This window comes from Scyliorhinus torazame, chromosome 20 (assembly GCF_047496885.1).
Source record: "Scyliorhinus torazame isolate Kashiwa2021f chromosome 20, sScyTor2.1, whole genome shotgun sequence".
In the NCBI taxonomy this organism is placed as follows: Eukaryota; Metazoa; Chordata; class Chondrichthyes; order Carcharhiniformes; family Scyliorhinidae; genus Scyliorhinus; species Scyliorhinus torazame.
Window position 1 is genome coordinate 4,923,565 of NC_092726.1, and position 13,630 is coordinate 4,937,194.

The window sequence follows — 13,630 nt, forward strand, 5'->3', positions numbered from 1 at the left end:
AGGGAGTGCTGAATTTGGGTGCATTTGTGTGCGTGAGAGTTTGGTGACGGAAGGAGTGCTGAATTTGGGTGCATTTGAGTGCTGTAGTGAGTGCTTAGTGACTGACGGAGTGATGAATTTGGTTGCATTTTAGTGCTATAGTGAGTGTTTTGTGACTGAAGGAGTGCTGAATTTGGGTGCATTTGAGTGCTATAGTGAGTGTTTGGTGACTGAGTGAGTGCTGAATTTGGTGCATTTGCGTGCATGAGACGTTGGTGACTGAAGGAGTGCTGAATTTGGGTGTATGTGAGTGCGTGAGAGTTTGGTGACTGAGGGAGTGCTGAATTTGGGTGCATTTGAGTGCTATAACGAGAGTTTGATGATGGAAGGAGTGCTGAATTTGGGTGCATTTGAGTGCTATAGTGAGTGTTTGGTGACTGAGGGAGTGCTGAATTTGGTGCATTTGAGTGCGTGAGACGTTGGTGACAGAAGGAGTGCTGAATTTGGGTGTATGTGAGTGCGTGAGAGTTTGGTGACTGAGGGAGTGCTGAATTTGGGTGTATTTGAGTGCGTGAGACGTTGGTGACTGAAGAAGTGCTGAATTTGGGTGCTTTTGAGTGATATCGTGAGAGTGTGGTATCTGAGAGAGTGCTGAAATTGGGTGTATGTGAGTGCGTGAGAGTTTAGTGACTGAGGGAGTGCTGGATTTGGGTGCATTTGAGTGTGTGAGACTTTGGTGACTGAAGGACTGCTGAATTTGGGTGTATTTGAGTGCTATAGTGAGTGTTTGGTGACTGAGGGAGTGCTGCATTTGGTGCATTTGAGTGCGTGAGACTTTGGTGACTGAAGGAGTGCTGAATTTGGGTGTATTTGAGTGCTATAGTGAGTGTTTGGTGACTGAGGGAGTGCTGAATTTGGTACATTTGAGTGCTATCGTGAGCGTTTGGTTACTGAGGGAGTGCTGAATTTGGTGCATTTGAGTGCTATAGTGAGAGTTTGGTGGCTGAGGGAGTGCTGAATTTGGTGCATTTGTGTGCGTGAGACTTTGGTGACTGAAGGAGTGCTGAATTTGGGTGTATTTGAGTGCTATAGTGAGTGTTTGGTGACTGAGGGAGTGCTGAATTTGGGTGTATTTGAGTGGGTCAGAGTTTGTTGACTGATGGAGTGCTGAATTTGGGTGCATTTGAGTGCGTGAGAGTTTGGTGACGGAAGGAGTGCTGAATTTGGGTGCATTTGAGTGCTGTAGTGAGTGTTTAGTGACTGAAGGAGAGCTGAATTTGGGTGCATTTGAGTGCTATAGTGAATGTTTGGTGACTGAGGGAGTGCTGAATTTGGGTGGATTTGAGTGCGTGAGACGTTGATGACTTAAGGAGTGCTGAATTTGGGTGCATTTGAGTGCTATAGTGAGAGCTTGGTGACTGAGGGAGTGCTGAATTTGATGCATGAGTGCGTGAGACTTTGGTGACTGAAGGAGTGCTGAATTTAGGTGTCTGTGAGTGCGTGAGAGTCTGGTGACTGAGGGAGTGCTGAATTTGGGTGCATTTGAGTGCTATGGTGAGAGTTTGGTGATGTGAGGAGTGCTGAATTGGGGTGCATTTGAGTGCTATAATGAGTGTTTGGTGACTGAGGGAGTGCTGAATTTGGTGCATTTGAGTGCGTGAGACGTTGGTGACTGAAGGAGTGCTGAATTTGGGTGCATGTGAGTGCTATAGTGAGAGTGTGGTGACTGAGGGAGTGCTGAAATTGGGTGTATGTGAGTGCGTGAGAGTTTGGTGACTGAGGGAGTGGTGGATTTGGGTGCATTTGAGTGTGTGAGACTTTGGTGACGGAAGGAGTGCTGAATTTGGGTGTATTTGAGTGCCATAGTGAGAATTTGGTGACTGAGGGACTGCTGAATTTGGGTGCATTTGAGTGCTATAGTGAGTGTTTGGTGACTGAGGGAGTGCTGCATTTGGTGCATTTGAGTGCAATGGTGAGAGTTTGGTGACTGAGGGTGTGCTGAATTTGGTGCATTTGAGTGCGTGAGACTTTGGTGACTGAAGGAGTGCTGAATTTGGGTGTATTTGAGTGCTATAGTGAGTGTTTGGTGACTGAGGGAGTGCTGAATTTGGTGCATTTGAGTGCTATCGTGAGCGTTTGGTTACTAAGGGAGTGCTGAATTTGGTGCATTTGAGTGCTATAGTGAGAGTTTGGTGGCTGAGGGAGTGCTGAATTTGGTGCATTTGTGTGCGTGAGACTTTGGTGACTGAAGGAGTGCTGAATTTGGGTGTATTTGAGTGCTATAGTGAGTGTTTGGTGACTGAGGGAGTGCTGAATTTGGGTGTATTTGAGTGGGTCAGAGTGTGTTGACTGATGGAGTGCTGAATTTGGGTGCATTTGAGTGCGTGAGAGTTTGGTGACGGAAGGAGTGCTGAATTTGGGTGCATTTGAGTGCTGTAGTGAGTGTTTAGTGACTGAAGGAGAGCTGAATTTGGGTGCATTTGAGTGCTATAGTGAATGTTTGGTGACTGAGGGAGTGCTGAATTTGGGTGGATTTGAGTGCGTGAGACGGTGATGACTTAAGGAGTGCTGAATTTGGGTGCATTTGAGTGCTATAGTGAGAGCTTGTTGACTGAGGGAGTGGTGAATTTGATGCATGAGTGCGTGAGACTTTGGTGACTGAAGGAGTGCTGAATTTAGGTGTCTGTGAGTGCGTGAGAGTCTGGTGACTGAGGGAGTGCTGAATTTGGGTGCATTTGAGTGCTATGGTGAGAGTTTGGTGACGTTAGGAGTGCTGAATTGGGGTGCATTTGAGTGCTATAATGAGTGTTTGGTGACTGAGGGAGTGCTGAATTTGGTGCATTTGAGTGCGTGAGACGTTGGTGACTGAAGGAGTGCTGAATTTGGGTGCATGTGAGTGCTATAGTGAGAGTGTGGTGACTGAGGGAGTGCTGAAATTGGGTGTATGTGAGTGCGTGAGAGTTTGGTGACTGAGGGAGTGGTGGATTTGGGTGCATTTGAGTGTGTGAGACTTTGGTGACGGAAGGAGTGCTGAATTTGGGTGTATTTGAGTGCCATAGTGAGAATTTGGTGACTGAGGGACTGCTGAATTTGGGTGCATTTGAGTGCTATAGTGAGTGTTTGGTGACTGGGGGAGTGCTGAATTTGGTGCATTTGAGTGCGTGAGACGTTGGTGACTCAAGGAGTGCTGAATTTGGGGTATTTGAGTGCTATGGTGAGTGTTTGGTGACTGAGGGAGTGCGGAATTTGGTGCATTTGAGTGCTATAGTGAGTGTTTGGTGACTGAGGGAGTGCTGAATTTGGGTGTATTTGAGTACGTCAGAGTTTGGTGACTGAGGGCGTGCCGAATTTGGGTGCATTTGAGTGTGTGCGACTTTGGTGACTGAAGGAGTGCTGAATTTGGGTGTATTTGAGTGCTACAGTGAGTGTTTGGTGACTGCGGGAGTGCTGAATTTGGGTGTATTTTCGGGCGTCAGAGTTTGGTGACTGAGGGAGTGCTGAATTTGGGTGCATTTGAGTACGTGAGAGTTTGGTGACGGAAGGAGTGCTGAAATTGGGTGCATTTGAGTGCTATAGTGAGTGTTTGGTGACTGAAGGAGTGCTGAATTTGGGTGCATTTGAGTGCGTGAGACGTTGGTGACTGAAGGAGTGCTGAATTTGGGTGCATGTGAGTGCTATAGTGAGAGTGTGGTGACTGAGGGAGTGCTGAAATTGGGTGTATGTGAGTGCGTGAGAGTTTGGTGACTGAAGGAGTGCTGAATTTGGGTGCATTTGAGTGCGTGAGACGTTGGTGACTGAGGGACTGCTGAATTTGGGTGCATTTGAGTGCTCTAGTGAGTGTTTGGTGACTGAGGGAGTGCTGCATTTGGTGCATTTGAGTGCAATGGTGAGAGTTTGGTGACTGAGGGTGTGCTGAATTTGGTGCATTTGAGTGCGTGAGACTTTGGTGACTGAAGGAGTGCTGAATTTGGGTGTATTTGAGTGCTATAGTGAGTGTTTGGTGACTGAGGGATTGCTGAATTTGGTGCATTTGAGTGCTATCGTGAGCGTTTGGTTACTAAGGGAGTGCTGAATTTGGTGCATTTGAGTGCTATAGTGAGAGTTTGGTGGCTGAGGGAGTGCTGAATTTGGTGCATTTGTGTGCGTGAGACTTTGGTGACTGAAGGAGTGCTGAATTTGGGTGTATTTGAGTGCTATAGTGAGTGTTTGGTGACTGAGGGAGTGCTGAAATTGGGTGTATTTGAGTGCTATAGTGAGAGTTTGGTGACTGAGGGTGTGCTGAATTTGGGTGCATTTGGGTGCGTGAGAGTTTGGTGACTGAGGGAGTGCTGAATTTGGATGTATTTGAGTGCTATAGTGAGAGTTTGTTGACTGAGGGAGTACTGAATTTGTTACATTTGGGTGCGTGAGAGTTTGGTGACTGAGGGAGTGCTGAATTAGGGTGTAGTTGAGTGCTATAGTGAGAATTTGGTGACTGAGTGAGTGCTGAATTTGGGTGTATTTGAGTGCGTGAGAGTTTGTGACTGAAGGAGTGCTGAATTTGGGTGCAATTGAGTGCGTGTGAGTTTGGTGCCTGAGGGAGTGCTGAATTTGGGTGCATTTGAGTGCGTGAGACTTTGGTGACTGATTGAGTGCTGAATTTGGGTGCATTTGAGTGCTATAGTGAGAGTTTGGTGACTGAGCGATTGCTGAATTTGGGTGTATTTGAGTGCTATAGTGAGAGTTTGGTGACTGAGGGAGTGCTGAATTTGGGTGCATTTGAGTGCTATAGTGAGAGTTTGGTGACTGAGGGATTGCTGAATTTGGGTGTATTTGAGTGCTATAGTGAGAGTTTGGTGACTGAGGGAGTGCTGAATTTGGTGCATTTGAGTGCGTGAGAGATTGGTGACTGAGGGAGTGCTGAATTTGGGTGCATTTGAGTGCTATAGTGAGAGTTTGATGACGGAAGGAGTGCTGAATTTGGGTGCATTTGAGCGCTATAGTGAGCGTTTGGTGACTGAGGGAGTGCTGAATTTGGTGCATTTGAGTGCGTGAGACGTTGGTGACTGAAGGAGTGCTGAATTTGGGTGTATGTGAGTGCGTGAGAGTTTGGTGAATGAGGGAGTGCTGAATTTGGGTGTATTTGAGTGCGTGAGACGTTGGTGACAGAAGGAGTGCTGATTTTGGATGCTTTTGAGTGTTTTATTGAGAGTGTGGTGACTGAGGGTGTGCTGAAATTGGGTGTATGTGAGTGCGTGTGAGTTTAGTGACTGAGGGAGTGCTGGATTTGGGTGCAGTTGAGTGTGTGAGACTTTGGTGACTGAAGGACTGCTGAATTTGGGTGTATTTGAGTGCTATAGTGAGTGTTTGGTGACTGAGGGAGTGCTGAATTTGGGTGTATTTGAGTGCGTGAGAGTTTGGTGACTGAGGGAGTGCTGGATTTGGGTGCATTTGAGTGTGTGAGACTTTGGTGACTGAAGGACTGCTGAATTTGGGTGTATTTGAGTGCTATAGTGAGTGTTTGGTGACTGAGGGAGCGCTGAATCTGGTGCATTTGAGTGCTATAGTGAGAGTTTTTGACTGAGGGAGTGCTGAATTTGGTGCATTTGAGTGTGTGAGACTTTGGTGACTGAAGGAGTGCTGAATTTGGGTGTATTTGAGTGCTATAGTGAGTGTTTGGTGACTGAGGGAGTGCTGAATTTGGTGCATTTGAGTGCTATCGTGAGCGTTTGGTGACTGAGGGAGTGCTGAATTTGGTGCATTTGAGTGCGTGAGAGTTTGTTGACTGAGGCAGTGCTGAATTTGGGTGTATTTGTGTGCGTCAGAGTTTGGTGACTGAGGGAGTGCTGAATTCGGTGCATTTGAGTGTGTGAGACATTGGTGACTGAAGGACAGCTGAATTTGGGTGTATTTGATAGCTATAGTGAGTGTTTGGTGACTGAGGGAGTGCGGAATTTGGTGCATTTGAGTGCCATAGTGAGGGTTTTGTGACTGAGGGAGTGCTGAATTTGGTGCATTTGAGTGCGTGAGACTTTGGTGACTGAAGGAGTGCTGAATGTGGGTGTATTTGAGTGCTATAGTGAGTGTTTGGTGACTGAGGGAGTGCTGCATTTGGGTGTTTTGAGTGGGTCAGAGTTTGGTGACTGAGGGAGTGCTGAATTTGGGTGCATTTGAGTGCGTGAGAGTTTGGTGACGGAAGGAGTGCTGAATTTGGGTGCATTTGAGTGCTGTAGTAAGTGCTTAGTGACTGACGGAGTGATGAATTTGGTTGCATTTTAGTGCTATAGTGAGTGTTTTGTGACTGAAGGAGTGCTGAATTTGGGTGAATTTGAGTGCTATAGTGAGTGTTTGGTGACTGAGTGAGTGCTGAATTTGGTGCATTGCGTGCGTGAGACATTGGTGACTGAAGGAGTGCTGAATTTGGGTGTATGTGAGTGCTTGAGAGTTTGGTGACTGAGGGAGTGCTGAATTTGGGTGCATTTGAGAGCTATAATGAGAGTTTGATGATGGAAGGAGTGCTGAATTTGGGTGCATTTGAGTGCTATAGTGAGTGTTTGGTGACTGAGGGAGTGCTGAATTTGGTGAATTTGAGTGCGTGAGACGTTGGTGACAGAAGGAGTGCTGAATTTGGGTGTATGTGAATGCGTGAGAGTTTGGTGACTGAGGGAGTGCTGAATTTGGGTGTATTTGAGTGCGTGAGACGTTGGTGACTGAAGGAGTGCTGAATTTGGGTGCTTTTGAGTGATAACGTGAGAGTGTGGTATCTGAGAGAGTGCTGAAATTGGGTGTATGTGAGTGCGTGAGAGTTTAGTGACTGACGGAGTGCTGGATTTGGGTGCATTTGAGTGTGTGAGACTTTGGTGACTGAAGGACTGCTGAATTTGGGTGTATTTGAGTGCTATAGTGAGTGTTTGGTGACTAAGGGAGTGCTGCATTTGGTGCATTTGAGTGCTATGGTGAGAGTTTGGTGACTGAGGGTGTGCTGAATTTGGTGCATTTGAGTGCGTGAGACTTTGGTGACTGAAGGAGTGCTGAATTTGGGTGTATTTGAGTGCTATAGTGAGTGTTTGGTGACTGAGGGAGTGCTGAATTTGGTGCATTTGAGTGCTATCGTGAGCGTTTGGTTACTGAGGGAGTGCTGAATTTGGTGCATTTGAGTGCTATAGTGAGAGTTTGGTGGCTGAGGGAGTGCTGAATTTGGTGCATTTGTGTGCTATCGTGAGCGTTTGGTGACTGAGGGAGTGCTGAATTTGGTGCATTTGAGTGCGTGAGAGTTTGTTGACTGAGGGAGTGCTGAATTTGGGTGTATTTGTGTGCGTCAGAGTTTGGTGACTGAGGGAGTGCTGAATTCGGTGCATTTGAGTGTGTGAGACATTGGTGACTGAAGGACAGCTGAATTTGAGTGTATTTGAGTGCTATAGTGAGTGTTTGGTGACTGAGGGAGTGCTGCATTTGGGTGTTTTGAGTGGGTCAGAGTTTGGTGACTGAGGGAGTGCTGAATTTGGGTGCATTTGTGTGCGTGAGAGTTTGGTGACGGAAGGAGTGCTGAATTTGGGTGCATTTGAGTGCTGTAGTGAGTGCTTAGTGACTGACGGAGTGATGAATTTGGTTGCATTTTAGTGCTATAGTGAGTGTTTTGTGACTGAAGGAGTGCTGAATTTGGGTGCATTTGAGTGCTATAGTGAGTGTTTGGTGACTGAGTGAGTGCTGAATTTGGTGCATTTGCGTGCATGAGACGCTGGTGACTGAAGGAGTGCTGAATTTGGGTGTATGTGAGTGCGTGAGAGTTTGGTGACTGAGGGAGTGCTGAATTTGGGTGCATTTGAGTGCTATAACGAGAGTTTGATGATGGAAGGAGTGCTGAATTTGGGTGCATTTGAGTGCTATAGTGAGTGTTTGGTGACTGAGGGAGTGCTGAATTTGGTGCATTTGAGTGCGTGAGACGTTGGTGACAGAAGGAGTGCTGAATTTGGGTGTATGTGAGTGCGTGAGAGTTTGGTGACTGAGGGAGTGCTGAATTTGGGTGTATTTGAGTGCGTGAGACGTTGGTGACTGAAGAAGTGCTGAATTTGGGTGCTTTTGAGTGATATCGTGAGAGTGTGGTATCTGAGAGAGTGCTGAAATTGGGTGTATGTGACTGCGTGAGAGTTTAGTGACTGAGGGAGTGCTGGATTTGGGTGCATTTGAGTGTGTGAGACTTTGGTGACTGAAGGACTGCTGAATTTGGGTGTATTTGAGTGCTATAGTGAGTGTTTGGTGACTGAGGGAGTGCTGCATTTGGTGCATTTGAGTGCGTGAGACTTTGGTGACTGAAGGAGTGCTGAATTTGGGTGTATTTGAGTGCAATAGTGAGTGTTTGGTGACTGAGGGAGTGCTGAATTTGGTACATTTGAGTGCTATCGTGAGCGTTTGGTTACTGAGGGAGTGCTGAATTTGGTGCATTTGAGTGCTATAGTGAGAGTTTGGTGGCTGAGGGAGTGCTGAATTTGGTGCATTTGTGTGCGTGAGACTTTGGTGACTGAAGGAGTGCTGAATTTGGGTGTATTTGAGTGCTATAGTGAGTGTTTGGTGACTGAGGGAGTGCTGAATTTGGGTGTATTTGAGTGGGTCAGAGTTTGTTGACTGATGGAGTGCTGAATTTGGGTGCATTTGAGTGCGTGAGAGTTTGGTGACGGAAGGAGTGCTGAATTTGGGTGCATTTGAGTGCTGTAGTGAGTGTTTAGTGACTGAAGGAGAGCTGAATTTGGGTGCATTTGAGTGCTATAGTGAATGTTTGGTGACTGAGGGAGTGCTGAATTTGGGTGGATTTGAGTGCGTGAGACGTTGATGACTTAAGGAGTGCTGAATTTGGGTGCATTTGAGTGCTATAGTGAGAGCTTGGTGACTGAGGGAGTGCTGAATTTGATGCATGAGTGCGTGAGACTTTGGTGACTGAAGGAGTGCTGAATTTAGGTGTCTGTGAGTGCGTGAGAGTCTGGTGACTGAGGGAGTGCTGAATTTGGGTGCATTTGAGTGCTATGGTGAGAGTTTGGTGACGTGAGGAGTGCTGAATTGGGGTGCATTTGAGTGCTATAATGAGTGTTTGGTGACTGAGGGAGTGCTGAATTTGGTGCATTTGAGTGCGTGAGACGTTGGTGACTGAAGGAGTGCTGAATTTGGGTGCATGTGAGTGCTATAGTGAGAGTGTGGTGACTGAGGGAGTGCTGAAATTGGGTGTATGTGAGTGCGTGAGAGTTTGGTGACTGAGGGAGTGGTGGATTTGGGTGCATTTGAGTGTGTGAGACTTTGGTGACGGAAGGAGTGCTGAATTTGGGTGTATTTGAGTGCCATAGTGAGAATTTGGTGACTGAGGGACTGCTGAATTTGGGTGCATTTGAGTGCTATAGTGAGTGTTTGGTGACTGAGGGAGTGCTGCATTTGGTGCATTTGAGTGCAATGGTGAGAGTTTGGTGACTGAGGGTGTGCTGAATTTGGTGCATTTGAGTGCGTGAGACTTTGGTGACTGAAGGAGTGCTGAATTTGGGTGTATTTGAGTGCTATAGTGAGTGTTTGGTGACTGAGGGAGTGCTGAATTTGGTGCATTTGAGTGCTATCGTGAGCGTTTGGTTACTAAGGGAGTGCTGAATTTGGTGCATTTGAGTGCTATAGTGAGAGTTTGGTGGCTGAGGGAGTGCTGAATTTGGTGCATTTGTGTGCGTGAGACTTTGGTGACTGAAGGAGTGCTGAATTTGGGTGTATTTGAGTGCTATAGTGAGTGTTTGGTGACTGAGGGAGTGCTGAATTTGGGTGTATTTGAGTGGGTCAGAGTGTGTTGACTGATGGAGTGCTGAATTTGGGTGCATTTGAGTGCGTGAGAGTTTGGTGACGGAAGGAGTGCTGAATTTGGGTGCATTTGAGTGCTGTAGTGAGTGTTTAGTGACTGAAGGAGAGCTGAATTTGGGTGCATTTGAGTGCTATAGTGAATGTTTGGTGACTGAGGGAGTGCTGAATTTGGGTGGATTTGAGTGCGTGAGACGTTGATGACTTAAGGAGTGCTGAATTTGGGTGCATTTGAGTGCTATAGTGAGAGCTTGTTGACTGAGGGAGTGGTGAATTTGATGCATGAGTGCGTGAGACTTTGGTGACTGAAGGAGTGCTGAATTTAGGTGTCTGTGAGTGCGTGAGAGTCTGGTGACTGAGGGAGTGCTGAATTTGGGTGCATTTGAGTGCTATGGTGAGAGTTTGGTGACGTTAGGAGTGCTGAATTGGGGTGCATTTGAGTGCTATAATGAGTGTTTGGTGACTGAGGGAGTGCTGAATTTGGTGCATTTGAGTGCGTGAGACGTTGGTGACTGAAGGAGTGCTGAATTTGGGTGCATGTGAGTGCTATAGTGAGAGTGTGGTGACTGAGGGAGTGCTGAAATTGGGTGTATGTGAGTGCGTGAGAGTTTGGTGACTGAGGGAGTGGTGGATTTGGGTGCATTTGAGTGTGTGAGACTTTGGTGACGGAAGGAGTGCTGAATTTGGGTGTATTTGAGTGCCATAGTGAGAATTTGGTGACTGAGGGACTGCTGAATTTGGGTGCATTTGAGTGCTATAGTGAGTGTTTGGTGACTGGGGGAGTGCTGAATTTGGTGCATTTGAGTGCGTGAGACGTTGGTTACTCAAGGAGTGCTGAATTTGGGGTATTTGAGTACTATGGTGAGTGTTTGGTGACTGAGGGAGTGCGGAATTTGGTGCATTTGAGTGCTATAGTGAGTGTTTGGTGACTGAGGGAGTGCTGAATTTGGGTGTATTTGAGTACGTCAGAGTTTGGTGACTGAGGGCGTGCCGAATTTGGGTGCATTTGAGTGTGTGCGACTTTGGTGACTGAAGGAGTGCTGAATTTGGGTGTATTTGAGTGCTGCAGTGAGTGTTTGGTGACTGCGGGAGTGCTGAATTTGGGTGTATTTTCGGGCGTCAGAGTTTGGTGACTGAGGGAGTGCTGAATTTGGGTGCATTTGAGTACGTGAGAGTTTGGTGACGGAAGGAGTGCTGAAATTGGGTGCATTTGAGTGCTATAGTGAGTGTTTGGTGACTGAAGGAGTGCTGAATTTGGGTGCATTTGAGTGCGTGAGACGTTGGTGACTGAAGGAGTGCTGAATTTGGGTGCATGTGAGTGCTATAGTGAGAGTGTGGTGACTGAGGGAGTGCTGAAATTGGGTGTATGTGAGTGCGTGAGAGTTTGGTGACTGAGGGAGTGGTGGATTTGGGTGCATTTGAGTGTGTGAGACTTTGGTGACGGAAGGAGTGCTGAATTTGGGTGTATTTGAGTGCCATAGTGAGAATTTGGTGACTGAGGGACTGCTGAATTTGGGTGCATTTGAGTGCTATAGTGAGTGTTTGGTGACTGGGGGAGTGCTGAATTTGGTGCATTTGAGTGCATGAGACGTTGGTGACTCAAGGAGTGCTGAATTTGGGGTATTTGAGTGCTATGGTGAGTGTTTGGTGACTGAGGGAGTGCGGAATTTGGTGCATTTGAGTGCTATAGTGAGTGTTTGGTGACTGAGGGAGTGCTGAATTTGGGTGTATTTGAGTACGTCAGAGTTTGGTGACTGAGGGAGTGCCGAATTTGGGTGCATTTGAGTGTGTGCGACTTTGGTGACTGAAGGAGTGCTGAATTTGGGTGTATTTGAGTGCTACAGTGAGTGTTTGGTGACTGCGGGAGTGCTGAATTTGGGTGTATTTTCGGGCGTCAGAGTTTGGTGACTGAGGGAGTGCTGAATTTGGGTGCATTTGAGTACGTGAGAGTTTGGTGACGGAAGGAGTGCTGAATTTGGGTGCATTTGAGTGCTATAGTGAGTGTTTGGTGACTGAAGGAGTGCTGAATTTGGGTGCATTTGAGTGCAGTAGTGACTGTTTGGTGACTGAGGGAGTGCTGAATTTGGTGCATTTGCGTGCGTGAGACATTGGTGACTGAAGGAGTGCTGAATTTGGGTGTATGTGAGTGCGTGAGAGTTTGGTGACTGAGGGAGTGCTGAATTTGGTGCATTTGAGTGCGTGAGACGTTGATGACTGAAGGAGTGCTGAATTTGGGTGTATGTGAGTGCATGAGAATTTGGTGACTGAGGGAGTGCTGAATTTGGGTGCATTTAAGTGCTATAGTGAGAGCTTGGTGACGGAAGGAGTGCTGAATTTGGGTGCATTTGAGTGCTATAGTGAGTGTTTGGTGACTGAGGGAGTGCAGAATTTGTGTGTATTTGAGTGCGTGAGACGTTGGTGACTGAAGGAGTGCTGAATTTGGGTGCATTTGAGTGCTATAGTGAGAGTGTGGTGACTGAGGGAGTGCTGAAATTGGGTGTACGTGAGTGCGTGAGAGTTTGGTGACTGAGGGAGTGCTGGATTTGGGTGTATTTGAGTGTGTGAGACGTTGGTGACTGAAGGAGTGCTGAATTTGGGTGTATTTGAGCGCTATATTGAATGTTTGGTGACTGAGGGAGTGCTGAATTTGGTGCATTTGAGTGCTATCGTGAGCGTTTGGTGACAGAGGGAGTGCTGAATTTGGGTGGATGTGAGTGCGTGAGAGTTTGGTGACTGAGGGAGTGCTGAATTTGGGTGCATTTGAGTGCGTGAGACGTTGGTGACTGAAGAAGTGCTGAATTTGGGTGCATTTGAGTGCTATAGTGAGAGTGTAGTGACTGAGGGAGTGCTGAAATTGGGTGTCTGTGAGTGCGTGAGAGTTTGGTGACTGAGGGAGTGCTGGATTTGGATGCATTTGAGTGTGTGAGACGTTGGTGACTGAAGGAGTGCTGAATTTGGGTGTATTTGAGTGCTATAGTGAGTGTTTGGTGACTGAGGGAGTGCTGAATTTGGTGCATTTGAGTGCGTGAGAGTTTGGTGACTGAGGGAGTGCTGAATTTGGGTGCATTTGAGTGTGTGAGACTTTGGTGACTGAAGGAGTGCTGAATTTGGGTGTATTTGAGTGCTATAGTGAGTGTTTGGTGACTGAGGGAGTGCTGAATTTGGTGCATATGGGAGCCATAGTGAGAGTTTGGTGACTGAGCGGGAGCTGAATTTAGTGCATTTGAGTGCGTGAGACGTTGTTGACCGAAGGTGTGCTATATTTGGGTGTCTTTGAGTGCTATAGTGAGTGTTTGGTGACTGAGGGAGTGCTGAATTTGGGTGTATTTGAGTGGTCAGAGTTTGGTGACTGAGGGAGTGCTGAATTTGGGTGCATTTGAGTGCGTGAGAGTTTGGTGACGGAAGGAGTGCTGAATTTGGGTCCATTTGAGTGCTGTAGTGAGTGTTTAGTGACAGAAGGAGTGCTGAATTTGGGTGCATTTGAGTGCTATAGTGAGTGTTTGGTGACTGAGGGAGTGCTGAATTTGGGTGTATTTTAGTGCGTGAGACGTTGGTGACTGAAGGAGTGCTGAATTTAGATGTATGTCAGTGCGTGAGAGTTTGGTGACTGAGGGAGTGCTGAATTTGGGTGCATTTGAGTGCTATAGTGAGAGTTTGGTGACGGAAGTAGTGCTGAATTTGGGTACATTTGATTGCTATAGTGAGTGTTTGGTGACTGAGGGAGTGCTGAATTTGGTGCATTTGCGTGCGTGAGACGTTGGTGACGGAAGGAGTGCTGAATTTGGGTGTATGTGAGTGCGTGAGAGTTTGGTGACTGAGGGAGTGCTGAATTTGGGTGTATTTGAGTGCGTGA